Source organism: Ranitomeya imitator, unplaced genomic scaffold (assembly GCF_032444005.1).
Source record: "Ranitomeya imitator isolate aRanImi1 unplaced genomic scaffold, aRanImi1.pri SCAFFOLD_156, whole genome shotgun sequence".
NCBI classification, from domain to species: domain Eukaryota; kingdom Metazoa; phylum Chordata; class Amphibia; order Anura; family Dendrobatidae; genus Ranitomeya; species Ranitomeya imitator.
In genome coordinates, this window is record NW_027194471.1 from 1035582 (window position 1) to 1051389 (window position 15808).

The 15808-nt window shown below is 45.6% G+C and overlaps 1 long non-coding RNA gene across 1 annotated transcript; it reads right to left on the bottom strand.

Annotated features, from left to right (window-relative positions):
- Nucleotides 1-2953: 2953 nt before the first annotated feature.
- On the bottom strand, nt 2954-9157 carry LOC138655127 (uncharacterized). Its single transcript, XR_011316700.1, has 3 exons — nt 6809-9157; nt 5440-5558; nt 2954-4245 (listed from the first exon to the last, which is right to left on the bottom strand). It is a non-coding gene; the product is annotated as an uncharacterized lncRNA (long non-coding RNA).
- Nucleotides 9158-15808: the final 6651 nt, after the last annotated feature.

Genomic DNA, 15808 nt, shown 5'->3' on the forward strand with positions numbered 1-15808 from the left:
AACGGCGAAACCAAAGTAGCCGAGCTGGCCCGATTATTAAGGGCGAACTCAGCCAAAGGCAAAAAGGACACCCAATCATCCTGATCGGCAGAAACAAAACATCTCAGATATGTTTCCAAGGTCTGATTGGTTCGTTCAGTCTGGCCATTTTTCTGAGGATGGAAAGCCGAGGAAAAAGACAAATCAATGCCCATCCTAGCACAAAAGGCTCGCCAAAACCTCGACACAAACTGGGAACCTCTGTCAGAAACGATGTTCTCCGGAATACCATGTAAACGAACCACATGCTGGAAGAACAATGGCACCAAATCAGAGGAGGAGGGCAATTTAGACAAGGGTACCAAATGGACCATCTTAGAAAAGCGATCACAAACAACCCAAATGACCGACATTTTTTGAGAGACGGGGAGATCCGAAATAAAATCCATAGAGATATGTGTCCAGGGTCTCTTCGGGACTGGCAAGGGCAAAAGCAACCCACTGGCACAAGAACAGCAGGGCTTAGCCCGAGCACAAATCCCACAGGACTGCACAAATGAACGCACATCCCGCGACAGAGACGGCCACCAAAAGGATCTAGCCACCAAATCTCTGGTACCAAAGATTCCAGGATGACCAGCCAACACCGAACAATGAACCTCAGAGATAACTCTACTCGTCCATTTATCAGGGACAAACAGTTTCTCCGCTGGGCAACGGTCAGGTCTATTAGCCTGAAATTTTTGTAGCACCCGCCGCAAATCAGGGGAGATGGCAGACAAAATTACCCCCTCCTTGAGAACACTCGCCGGCTCAGACAAACCTGGAGAGTCGGGCACAAAATTCCTAGACAGGGCATCCGCCTTCACATTTTTAGAGCCCGGAAGGTACGAAACCACAAAGTCAAAACGGGAGAAAAACAGCGACCAACGAGCCTGTCTAGGATTCAACCGCTTGGCTGACTCGAGATAAATCAAGTTCTTGTGATCAGTCAAGACCACCACGCGATGCTTAGCTCCTTCAAGCCAATGACGCCACTCCTCGAATGCCCACTTCATGGCCAGCAACTCACGATTGCCAACATCATAATTACGCTCAGCAGGCGAAAACTTCCTGGAAAAGAAGGCGCATGGCTTCATCACCGAGCCATCAGAACTTCTTTGCGACAAAACAGCCCCCGCTCCAATCTCAGAAGCATCAACCTCGACCTGGAACGGGAGCGAAACATCTGGTTGGCACAACACAGGGGCAGAGGAAAAACAACGCTTCAACTATTGAAAAGCTTCCACAGCAGCAGAAGACCAATTGACCACATCAGCACCCTTCTTGGTTAAATCAGTCAACGGTTTAGCAATACAAGAAAAATTATTGATGAAGCGACGATAAAAATTAGCAAAGCCCAGGAACTTTTGCAGACTCTTCAGAGATGTCGGCTGAGTCCAATCATGAATGGCACGAACTTTAACAGGGTCCATCTCAATAGTAGAAGGGGAAAAAATGAAACCCAAAAATGAAACCTTCTGAACACCAAATAGACACTTAGACCCCTTCACAAACAAAGAATTCGCACGCAGGATCTGGAACACCATTCTGACCTGCTTCACGTGAGACTCCCAATCATCCGAGAAGACCAAAATATCATCCAAGTATACAATCAGGAATTTATCCAGGTACTCTCGGAAGATGTCATGCATAAAGGACTGAAACACTGATGGAGCATTAGAAAGCCCGAATGGCATCACCAGGTACTCAAAATGGCCCTCGGGCGTATTAAATGCTGTTTTCCATTCATCGCCCCTTTTAATACGCACAAGATTATACGCACCACGAAGATCTATCTTGGTGAACCAACTAGCCCCCTTAATCCGAGCGAACAAATCAGACAGCAAGGGCAAGGGGTACTGAAATTTGACCGTGATTTTATTTAGAAGGCGGTAATCAATACAAGGTCTCAGCGAACCATCCTTCTTGGCCACAAAAAAGAACCCTGCTCCCAATGGTGATGACGACGGGCGAATATGACCCTTCTTGACCCTTCTCCAAGGATTCCTTTACGTAACTCCGCATAGCGGCGTGCTCAGGTACAGACAAATTAAACAGTCGACCTTTAGGAAACTTACTACCAGGAATCAAATCGATAGCACAATCACAATCCCTATGCGGAGGTAGGGCACTGGACTTGGGCTCATCAAATACATCCTGGTAATCTGACAAGAACTCTGGGACCTCAGAAGGGGTGGATGATGAAATAGACAGAAATGGAACATCACCATGTACCCCCTGACAACCCCAGCTGGACACAGACATCGATTTCCAATCCAACACTGGATTATGGACAACCCCAACACGACCACATCATGCAAATTATGCAACACCAAAAAGCAAATATCCTCCTGATGCACAGGAGCCATGCACATGGTCAGCTGGGTCCAATACTGAGGCTTATTCTTGGGCAAAGGCGTAGCATCAATAACTCTCAATGGAATAGGATGCTGCAAGGGCTCCAAGGAAAACCCACAGCGCCTAGCATACTCCAAGTCCATCAAATTCAGGGCAGCGCCTGAATCCACAAATGCCATAACGGAATAGGATGACAAAGAGCAGATCAAAGTAACTGACAAAAGAAATTTCGACTGTACAGTACCAATGGTGGCAGACCTAGCGGACCGCTAAGTGCGCTTAGGACAATCGGAGATAGCATGAGTGGAATCACCACAATAAAAACACAGCCCATTCTGACGTCTGTGTTCTTGCCGTTGAGCTCTGGTTAAAGTCCTATCGCACTGCATATACTCAGGTACATGCTCAAATAATACCGCCAAATGGTGCACAGTTTTACGCTCACGCAAGCGTCGACCGATCTGAATAGCCAAAGACATAGACTCAACAAAAATAGCACACCCTCATAGAAATAAATGAGATCCCTTCATATGTTATATAGTTAAACCAATAGAGAACCCATGAAGACACTGGATCAATGATAAAAACACCAAACACTTTATTAGAACAAATCGATAAAAAATACATATAAGACAATATAACAAACTGGTGAGATATGATATACCATAGATACAGGGTCATAGCAGAAGCACAAGACTGATCCGACTCCCTTACATAATGACTTATATAAAATAGCTACCACAGATGTGTAGGTATCATGTAAACAGAAAGGCTCATAAATAGTACTGGGAGTATGACTAATCTGCAATATATATGCAATATATATGTGAACAATTCCACATCAGATAACAAAATCACATGAAGGTAACGATATAGCAGTCACACATACCTGTAGACATAATGGAGCCCAAAAGAAGGGAGTCGTACAGACTAGGCACACCTCGACGCGCGTTTCGCTGCAACGGCAGCTTCGTCAGGAGGTACAGTGGCCTGTCTGCTGAAGCCCTTATATATATAGTCCCCCTCATGTGTGGATGTAAACCACCTGTGACGCGGCGCATCGGCGTCATGATGCGGCATCACCGCGGGGACGGCGCTCAGTGTGCACGTCATCCGGTCACGTGCTCCGGTCACATGACCGGGCACGTAACCAGGACGACTGAGCATCACAAGAGGCACCTCCCCACAGCAGCGCCGCAGCGCATGCGCGCCGTGCGCACTATGACACTTGTAACCCGGCGCATCGGTGCCATGATGCGGCCACACCGCGGGGACGGCGCTCAGTGTGCACGCCGCCCGGTCACGTGCTCCGGTCACGAGACCGGGCACGCAACCAGGACGACGGGACACCACCAAAGACACCTCCCCACAGCGGCGCCGCAGCGCATGCGCACCGTGCGCACCCAAGTGTAAACTGGAAAATGGGATATAACAGTGCTCCCATAGTAGATAACCTAACCAGAATAGAATACCCATCCTTAACCCCCCCATACCCATACAAAGGATCTAGCTAGCCATGGCGGCAGGTAAGTAAACAGGGCCACGACTGGCCGTACACAATCCAAGCAGATAATATACAAATAAATTAACAAATCTAAGTCCTGCCAGTAGACTAGACCTGAATATCCGACACAGTGGCACATGATATACAGAATCTAAGAGTATACACAACTATTATGGTGATACAGCGGTGATAGAACAATAATGAGAGTAAGAGATACTAGAATCATGAATAATTTCTCTGTTCTCTGCTTGACATGCCACTGGTGTTTCCAGGAACCGCCGTGTCCTCCGTACATCCAAGAGGCAATCTATTATAAAGGTGGGCATCGAAACAGGATCCAAAGATGTTGTTACTAACTGTAGCTAGAATGGGGGTAAAAAGAAAAAGGGTAAATATATAATACAGAGTGGCGTCCTAAGACTCCATCAGCCGTAAGACTATAAATACACCATCATGGGCCAACAGGTAGAATAAGGAGGACATAAGACTAAAGGGAACAGAAGGAAACCTAAAGGATAGGCAATAAAACCAAAGTAGTATATGAGCACAAAGACAACAGACAAACAACAATGAATAAAATTCGCGCTAGTCCAAGAAAGATTTAAAGCTAATATATTCGTTAAGCCCATTGGGGGCCATCGTGTCCAGATCCACCGTCCATCTAGTTTCCTTTTTTAAAAGCTCTTTTTTATAGTTACCACCTCTGATACCTAACTGCACCCGATCGATCCCTCTAACTTTAAATGTTCTGGGATCACTATTATGGTGTTGCCTGAAATGCCTAGGTATCGTTTTTAATGTATCGATATCCACTGCCATGGCCGCATTCTTGATGTCTCGTACGTGCTCCAACACCCGCACACGTAGCTCCCGCGTGGTCATGCCGATGTATATCAAATTGCACTCGCATTTGGCATAATATACCACATTGTCTGTTCTACAATTAATAAAGTGGGTAATAGAAAAACTTCTATTACCACTACTATTGGCAAATGTGGAAGTTCTCTCCAGGAAACGGCATGCAGAACAGCTACCACATTGAAACGATCCCCACCTAGGGCCAGTTCTCTCAGTAAAGTATGTTCTCTGGGGTGCAACATAGTGGCTCTTTGTCAGTATATCTTTTAAATTTCTAGACCTACGCCAGGTTACAGATGGATAGGTCGAAATGTGTGGTGCCACATCCTCATCTGCCAAGAGCACCGGCCAATATTTACGTAAGGTACTCGATAGCCCCTTCCATTCGGAATTGAAGGAGGTAATAAAGCGGACCAGTGAGTTCTCTCTACCTTCCATTGGAGTCTTATGTCTGGATTGGGCCAGGAGTGCGTCACGTGACGCAAACTTGGCCCTCCTATAACCTGCACGGATCACCTTGCGGTTGTATCCTCTTTGTTGCAAATTCCTCTTAAGGACCATAGCCTGTTGTTCAAATGTATGGTCATCAGAACAAATACGTCTGATACGTAGGAACTGGCTGATGGGTACTGATCTAAAGGTTTGAGGATGATGCGAAGATGTGGCATGTAATAAAGCATTGGTGGCAGTGGACTTACGGAAGACATCAGTGGAAATGAATCCCCCGCCATCCCTCACAAGAGACACATCCAGGAATTCCACTTCCTTTTTACTATATTTCCACGTTAGATTGATGTTCAGATGATTATCATTCAACCTGTTCAGAAAGGAAATGAGAGAAGCCTCAGAACCTTGCCAGATAAAAAGTACATCATCTATATAGCGAGACCATGAGACCACGGCGTCAATACCCTCTGTATTTTGGACAACCTCACGTTCCCACAGCCCCAGGAAAAGGTTAGCGTATGAGGGCGCACAAGTCGCCCCCATCGCAGTTCCCTGGAGCTGTAGGAAGTAACGATCTTTAAAAACAAAAAAGTTATGAGTGAGGGAAAAATAAAGCAAGTCCAAAATAAAACTACAAAGTCGTTCATTGGTATGGGCAGTAGTAAGAAAAAATCTAGACGCCGCGATCCCATGGTCATGCCATATAGATGTGTAGAGTGACTCAACGTCACAGGTCACTAGATACATATTATCTTCAAGCTGTATACCATTGAGGCGATTCAAGATGTCTGTTGTGTCGCCTATAAAGGACGGCAGGGTCTCCACACACTGCTGGAGATAAAAATCAATATACCTACAGATCTTTTCAGTGAGGCTCCCTATGCCTGACACTATAGGTCGACCGGGCGGGTTGGTAGTATTCTTGTGGACTTTCGGTGTAAGGTAAAATGTAGGTACTCTGGGAAATTCCACCATAAGTCCCTCCATCATTTTGGTGGAAATGACACCAGTATCTCTAGCCAACCTGAGTATGGATTCTAATTCCATTTTGTAGCACTCAAGTGGGTTATTTGTTAGTCGTCTGTAGCACTGGGCTACGTTTAATTGTTTGAATGCCTCCCGTTCATACATATCTGTTGGCCAGATCACAACATTACCCCCCTTGTCAGCAGGTTTTATAACTATATCTTTCATGTTTTTCAGTTCTTTGATAGCTCTATTTTGCACTGCTGACAGATTGTAATTTGTGGGTTTTGTTGAAATATTGGCTATATCTTTTTTTACTAATTTCACAAAAATGTCAACATTAGGGCATACCCCACTAGGGGGGAAATGTTGTGATCGGCCATACAGGTACGTGGGGACACTTACTTGACTCTGTGTCTCCTGTTCAGCTAGAAGATCCTCAAGATCGGACAGGGTTCTAGCCTCAATATCACTAGGGAGAATATTTTTCGTCTGATTAGCAAAAAATTTTTTGAAATTCAGCTTCCTAGCGAAGAGCTCTAAGTCTTTAATCATGGTAAAGGTATTAAAGGGTGCCACTGGTGCAAAAGTCAGCCCTCTTTCTAGAACCTGTGTTTGTGTGGATGTGAGCACTTTCTCCGAGAGGTTAATTACCTTTAATACCGAGGTTGTCGTCTCTCCCTCCTTGTTGCGTTCCGCGTATTCATAGGACGGAAAGGGGTGGCGGCTTGTTGAGGTGGTTGGTCTGCCCGTCGTGCCTCTCCTACCCCACCCCGTTTGTCTAAAAAAGACTCTCCACATGATTCTTCAGATTGTGTGGATATAATAGATGAAGACCTTGAATGCTGTCTTTGATTAGATTTTTTGTTATTACTAAATTGCCACCTATAAACTCTTCTCTGCTCGTAATCCTGTTGGTCTCTGCGGAACTTTTTAATCTTCTGACTCTGTATATCTTGTTCCCACTTATTTAATTCAGCCTCAATTTCTTTGTCAAATTTGTTGCACTCCTCTACCGTTAGGGTGGCTTGAATCTTGGTTTTCAAAGAGTCAATTTCACCTTCAATATTGTCAAGTTTCTTTTTATCAGACCCGATTAGTAGCTCCAACAATGTACGTGAGCATCTAGATAACGTATCTTCCCACTTACTCGTAAATGCTGAATCACAATCAGATGTAGGGTAGATCTGGACTCTAAGCCCTCTGGGAATGATGTCTTTTTGAAGATAGTTTTCTAATGATACCTTATTCCACCACACCTTAGTACGTGTGTGGAGTAAACTCTTAATATTAGCTTTCAAATCTTTCACATCACCAGCTTCCGCATCAGCCCCTGACTTCTCACCAAACAGGACCCCTAACTGGTTAATCCAGACTTTATCACGTTTGCGGAAGTCCATGTATGCATTAGTAGAGGTATCTGTAAACACAGACAAATACAGATGTAACAAAAATAGCACACCCTCATAGAAATAAATGAGATCCCTTCATATGTTATATAGTTAAACCAATAGAGAACCCATGAAGACACTGGATCAATGATAAAAACACCAAACACTTTATTAGAACAAATCGATAAAAAATACATATAAGACAATATAACAAACTGGTGAGATATGATATACCATAGATACAGGGTCATAGCAGAAGCACAAGACTGATCCGACTCCCTTACATAATGACTTATATAAAATAGCTACCACAGATGTGTAGGTATCATGTAAACAGAAAGGCTCATAAATAGTACTGGGAGTATGACTAATCTGCAATATATATGCAATATATATGTGAACAATTCCACATCAGATAACAAAATCACATGAAGGTAACGATATAGCAGTCACACATACCTGTAGACATAATGGAGCCCAAAAGAAGGGAGTCGTACAGACTAGGCACACCTCGACGCGCGTTTCGCTGCAACGGCAGCTTCGTCAGGAGGTACAGTGGCCTGTCTGCTGAAGCCCTTATATATATAGTCCCCCTCATGTGTGGATGTAAACCACCTGTGACGCGGCGCATCGGCGTCATGATGCGGCATCACCGCGGGGACGGCGCTCAGTGTGCACGTCATCCGGTCACGTGCTCCGGTCACATGACCGGGCACGTAACCAGGACGACTGAGCATCACAAGAGGCACCTCCCCACAGCAGCGCCGCAGCGCATGCGCGCCGTGCGCACTATGACACTTGTAACCCGGCGCATCGGTGCCATGATGCGGCCACACCGCGGGGACGGCGCTCAGTGTGCACGCCGCCCGGTCACGTGCTCCGGTCACGAGACCGGGCACGCAACCAGGACGACGGGACACCACCAAAGACACCTCCCCACAGCGGCGCCGCAGCGCATGCGCACCGTGCGCACCCAAGTGTAAACTGGAAAATGGGATATAACAGTGCTCCCATAGTAGATAACCTAACCAGAATAGAATACCCATCCTTAACCCCCCCATACCCATACAAAGGATCTAGCTAGCCATGGCGGCAGGTAAGTAAACAGGGCCACGACTGGCCGTACACAATCCAAGCAGATAATATACAAATAAATTAACAAATCTAAGTCCTGCCAGTAGACTAGACCTGAATATCCGACACAGTGGCACATGATATACAGAATCTAAGAGTATACACAACTATTATGGTGATACAGCGGTGATAGAACAATAATGAGAGTAAGAGATACTAGAATCATGAATAATTTCTCTGTTCTCTGCTTGACATGCCACTGGTGTTTCCAGGAACCGCCGTGTCCTCCGTACATCCAAGAGGCAATCTATTATAAAGGTGGGCATCGAAACAGGATCCAAAGATGTTGTTACTAACTGTAGCTAGAATGGGGGTAAAAAGAAAAAGGGTAAATATATAATACAGAGTGGCGTCCTAAGACTCCATCAGCCGTAAGACTATAAATACACCATCATGGGCCAACAGGTAGAATAAGGAGGACATAAGACTAAAGGGAACAGAAGGAAACCTAAAGGATAGGCAATAAAACCAAAGTAGTATATGAGCACAAAGACAACAGACAAACAACAATGAATAAAATTCGCGCTAGTCCAAGAAAGATTTAAAGCTAATATATTCGTTAAGCCCATTGGGGGCCATCGTGTCCAGATCCACCGTCCATCTAGTTTCCTTTTTTAAAAGCTCTTTTTTATAGTTACCACCTCTGATACCTAACTGCACCCGATCGATCCCTCTAACTTTAAATGTTCTGGGATCACTATTATGGTGTTGCCTAAAATGCCTAGGTATCGTTTTTAATGTATCGATATCCACTGCCATGGCCGCATTCTTGATGTCTCGTACGTGCTCCAACACCCGCACACGTAGCTCCCGCGTGGTCATGCCGATGTATATCAAATTGCACTCGCATTTGGCATAATATACCACATTGTCTGTTCTACAATTAATAAAGTGGGTAATAGAAAAACTTCTATTACCACTACTATTGGCAAATGTGGAAGTTCTCTCCAGGAAACGGCATGCAGAACAGCTACCACATTGAAACGATCCCCACCTAGGGCCAGTTCTCTCAGTAAAGTATGTTCTCTGGGGTGCAACATAGTGGCTCTTTGTCAGTATATCTTTTAAATTTCTAGACCTACGCCAGGTTACAGATGGATAGGTCGAAATGTGTGGTGCCACATCCTCATCTGCCAAGAGCACCGGCCAATATTTACGTAAGGTACTCGATAGCCCCTTCCATTCGGAATTGAAGGAGGTAATAAAGCGGACCAGTGAGTTCTCTCTACCTTCCATTGGAGTCTTATGTCTGGATTGGGCCAGGAGTGCGTCACGTGACGCAAACTTGGCCCTCCTATAACCTGCACGGATCACCTTGCGGTTGTATCCTCTTTGTTGCAAATTCCTCTTAAGGACCATAGCCTGTTGTTCAAATGTATGGTCATCAGAACAAATACGTCTGATACGTAGGAACTGGCTGATGGGTACTGATCTAAAGGTTTGAGGATGATGCGAAGATGTGGCATGTAATAAAGCATTGGTGGCAGTGGACTTACGGAAGACATCAGTGGAAATGAATCCCCCGCCATCCCTCACAAGAGACACATCCAGGAATTCCACTTCCTTTTTACTATATTTCCACGTTAGATTGATGTTCAGATGATTATCATTCAACCTGTTCAGAAAGGAAATGAGAGAAGCCTCAGAACCTTGCCAGATAAAAAGTACATCATCTATATAGCGAGACCATGAGACCACGGCGTCAATACCCTCTGTATTTTGGACAACCTCACGTTCCCACAGCCCCAGGAAAAGGTTAGCGTATGAGGGCGCACAAGTCGCCCCCATCGCAGTTCCCTGGAGCTGTAGGAAGTAACGATCTTTAAAAACAAAAAAGTTATGAGTGAGGGAAAAATAAAGCAAGTCCAAAATAAAACTACAAAGTCGTTCATTGGTATGGGCAGTAGTAAGAAAAAATCTAGACGCCGCGATCCCATGGTCATGCCATATAGATGTGTAGAGTGACTCAACGTCACAGGTCACTAGATACATATTATCTTCAAGCTGTATACCATTGAGGCGATTCAAGATGTCTGTTGTGTCGCCTATAAAGGACGGCAGGGTCTCCACACACTGCTGGAGATAAAAATCAATATACCTACAGATCTTTTCAGTGAGGCTCCCTATGCCTGACACTATAGGTCGACCGGGCGGGTTGGTAGTATTCTTGTGGACTTTCGGTGTAAGGTAAAATGTAGGTACTCTGGGAAATTCCACCATAAGTCCCTCCATCATTTTGGTGGAAATGACACCAGTATCTCTAGCCAACCTGAGTATGGATTCTAATTCCATTTTGTAGCACTCAAGTGGGTTATTTGTTAGTCGTCTGTAGCACTGGGCTAGACAGAACCAGCCGAAGTACCACTCATGACCACAGGAGGGAGCTTGACCACAGAATTCACAACAGTACCCCCCCTTGAGGAGGGGTCACCGAACCCTCACCAGAGCCCCCAGGCCGACCAGGATGAGCCAAATGAAAGGCACGAACCAGATCGGCAGCATGAACATCAGAGGCAAAGACCCAGGAATTATCTTCCTGACCATAACCCTTCCACTTAACCAGGTACTGGAGTTTCCGTCTCGAAATACGAGAATCCAAAATCTTCTCCACTATATACTCCAACTCCCCCTCAACCAAAACCGGGGCAGGAGGATCACCGGATGGAACCACAGGTGCCACGTATCTCCGCAACAATGACCTATGGAACACGTTATGGATGGAAAAAGAAGCTGGAAGGGTCAAACGAAAAGACACAGGATTAAGAACCTCAGAAATCCTATACGGACCAATGAAACGAGGCTTAAACTTAGGAGAAGAAACTTTCATAGGGACATAACGAGATGACAACCAAACCAAATCCCCAACACGAAGTCGGGGACCCACACAGCGCCTGCGGTTAGCGAAACGCTGAGCCTTCTCCTGAGACAATGTCAAATTGTCCACCACATGAGTCCAAATCTGCTGCAACCTATCCACCACAGTATCCACGCCAGGACAGTCAGAAGACTCAACCTGCCCTGAAGAGAAACGAGGAAGGAAGCCGGAATTGCAGAAAAACGGCGAAACCAAAGTAGCCGAGCTGGCCCGATTATTAAGGGCGAACTCAGCCAAAGGCAAAAAGGACACCCAATCATCCTGATCGGCAGAAACAAAACATCTCAGATATGTTTCCAAGGTCTGATTGGTTCGTTCAGTCTGGCCATTTTTCTGAGGATGGAAAGCCGAGGAAAAAGACAAATCAATGCCCATCCTAGCACAAAAGGCTCGCCAAAACCTCGACACAAACTGGGAACCTCTGTCTGAAACGATGTTCTCCGGAATACCATGTAAACGAACCACATGCTGGAAGAACAATGGCACCAAATCAGAGGAGGAGGGCAATTTAGACAAGGGTACCAAATGGACCATCTTAGAAAAGCGATCACAAACAACCCAAATGACCGACATTTTTTGAGAGACGGGGAGATCCGAAATAAAATCCATAGAGATATGTGTCCAGGGTCTCTTCGGGACTGGCAAGGGCAAAAGCAACCCACTGGCACAAGAACAGCAGGGCTTAGCCCGAGCACAAATCCCACAGGACTGCACAAATGAACGCACATCCCGCGACAGAGACGGCCACCAAAAGGATCTAGCCACCAAATCTCTGGTACCAAAGATTCCAGGATGACCAGCCAACACCGAACAATGAACCTCAGAGATAACTCTACTCGTCCATTTATCAGGGACAAACAGTTTCTCCGCTGGGCAACGGTCAGGTCTATTAGCCTGAAATTTTTGTAGCACCCGCCGCAAATCAGGGGAGATGGCAGACAAAATTACCCCCTCCTTGAGAACACTCGCCGGCTCAGACAAACCTGGAGAGTCGGGCACAAAATTCCTAGACAGGGCATCCGCCTTCACATTTTTAGAGCCCGGAAGGTACGAAACCACAAAGTCAAAACGGGAGAAAAACAGCGACCAACGAGCCTGTCTAGGATTCAACCGCTTGGCTGACTCGAGATAAATCAAGTTCTTGTGATCAGTCAAGACCACCACGCGATGCTTAGCTCCTTCAAGCCAATGACGCCACTCCTCGAATGCCCACTTCATGGCCAGCAACTCACGATTGCCAACATCATAATTACGCTCAGCAGGCGAAAACTTCCTGGAAAAGAAGGCGCATGGCTTCATCACCGAGCCATCAGAACTTCTTTGCGACAAAACAGCCCCCGCTCCAATCTCAGAAGCATCAACCTCGACCTGGAACGGGAGCGAAACATCTGGTTGGCACAACACAGGGGCAGAGGAAAAACAACGCTTCAACTATTGAAAAGCTTCCACAGCAGCAGAAGACCAATTGACCACATCAGCACCCTTCTTGGTTAAATCAGTCAACGGTTTAGCAATACAAGAAAAATTATTGATGAAGCGACGATAAAAATTAGCAAAGCCCAGGAACTTTTGCAGACTCTTCAGAGATGTCGGCTGAGTCCAATCATGAATGGCACGAACTTTAACAGGGTCCATCTCAATAGTAGAAGGGGAAAAAATGAAACCCAAAAATGAAACCTTCTGAACACCAAATAGACACTTAGACCCCTTCACAAACAAAGAATTCGCACGCAGGATCTGGAACACCATTCTGACCTGCTTCACGTGAGACTCCCAATCATCCGAGAAGACCAAAATATCATCCAAGTATACAATCAGGAATTTATCCAGGTACTCTCGGAAGATGTCATGCATAAAGGACTGAAACACTGATGGAGCATTAGAAAGCCCGAATGGCATCACCAGGTACTCAAAATGGCCCTCGGGCGTATTAAATGCTGTTTTCCATTCATCGCCCCTTTTAATACGCACAAGATTATACGCACCACGAAGATCTATCTTGGTGAACCAACTAGCCCCCTTAATCCGAGCGAACAAATCAGACAGCAAGGGCAAGGGGTACTGAAATTTGACCGTGATTTTATTTAGAAGGCGGTAATCAATACAAGGTCTCAGCGAACCATCCTTCTTGGCCACAAAAAAGAACCCTGCTCCCAATGGTGATGACGACGGGCGAATATGACCCTTCTTGACCCTTCTCCAAGGATTCCTTTACGTAACTCCGCATAGCGGCGTGCTCAGGTACAGACAAATTAAACAGTCGACCTTTAGGAAACTTACTACCAGGAATCAAATCGATAGCACAATCACAATCCCTATGCGGAGGTAGGGCACTGGACTTGGGCTCATCAAATACATCCTGGTAATCTGACAAGAACTCTGGGACCTCAGAAGGGGTGGATGATGAAATAGACAGAAATGGAACATCACCATGTACCCCCTGACAACCCCAGCTGGACACAGACATCGATTTCCAATCCAACACTGGATTATGGACAACCCCAACACGACCACATCATGCAAATTATGCAACACCAAAAAGCAAATATCCTCCTGATGCACAGGAGCCATGCACATGGTCAGCTGGGTCCAATACTGAGGCTTATTCTTGGGCAAAGGCGTAGCATCAAAAACTCTCAATGGAATAGGATGCTGCAAGGGCTCCAAGGAAAACCCACAGCGCCTAGCATACTCCAAGTCCATCAAATTCAGGGCAGCGCCTGAATCCACAAATGCCATAACGGAATAGGATGACAAAGAGCAGATCAAAGTAACTGACAAAAGAAATTTCGACTGTACAGTACCAATGGTGGCAGACCTAGCGGACCGCTAAGTGCGCTTAGGACAATCGGAGATAGCATGAGTGGAATCACCACAATAAAAACACAGCCCATTCTGACGTCTGTGTTCTTGCCGTTGAGCTCTGGTTAAAGTCCTATCGCACTGCATATACTCAGGTACATGCTCAAATAATACCGCCAAATGGTGCACAGTTTTACGCTCACGCAAGCGTCGACCGATCTGAATAGCCAAAGACATAGACTCATTCAAACCAGCAGGCATGGGAAATCCCACCATGACATCCTTAAGGGCTTCAGAGAGATCCTTTCTGAAAATTGCTGCCAGCGCGCATTCATTCCATTGAGTGAGCACAGACCACTTCCTAAACTTCTGACAATATATCTCCGCTTCATCCTGACCCTGACACAGAGCCAGCAAATTTTTCTCTGCCTGATCCACTGAATTAGGTTCATCATACAGCAATCCGAGCGCCAGAAAAATGCATCAATATTACATAATGCAGGATCTCCTGGCGCAAGAGAAAATGCCCAATCTTGAGGGTCGCCGCGTAATAAAGAAATAATGATCTTTACTTGTTGAACTGGGTCACCAGAGGAGCGGGGTTTCAAAGCCATAAATAGTTTACTTATTTTTGAAATTCAGAAATTTAGCTCTATCTCCAGAAAATAACTCAGGAATAGGAATTTTAGGTTCTAACATAGGATTCTGAACCACTAAATCTTGAATGCTCTGTACACTTATAGCGAGATTATCCATCAAAGAGGACAGAGCTTGAATGTCCATCACAACACCTGTGTTCTGAACCACCCAAATGTCTAGGGGAAAAGAGAGACAAAACACAGTGCAAAGAAAAAAAAATGGTCTCAGAACTTCTCTTTTCCCTCTATTGAGAAGCATTAGTACTTTTGGCCTCCAGTACTGTTATGAACAGGTGATTCAGAACCACAATAGACCTAGTGGTTAAGAGCACACAAGTGACCTGTTTAGTTACTAAATAGGACGAGCTCTGAGACGTGGGAACTCTGCTGACCGCAATCCCTGATCCTATCATACCACACTAAAGGTAGCCGTGGAGCGCTCCTGACCAGAACCTAGGCGCCTCGTCACAGCCTGAGAAACTAGCTAGCCCTGAAGATAGAAAAATAAGCCTACCTTGCCTCAGAGAAATTCCCCAAAGGAAAAGGCAGCCCCCCACATATATTGACTGTGAGTAAGATGAAAATACAAACACAGAGATGAAATAGATTTTAGCAAAGTGAGGCCCGACTTACTGAATAAACCGAGGATAGGAAAGATAGCTTTGCGGTCAGCACAAAAACCTACAAACAACCACGCAGAGGGGAACAAAAAGACCCTCCGCACCGACTAACGGTACGGAGGTGCTCCCTCTGTGTCTCAGAGCTTCCAGCAAGCAAGAAAAACCAATATAGCAAGCTGGACAGAAAATATAGG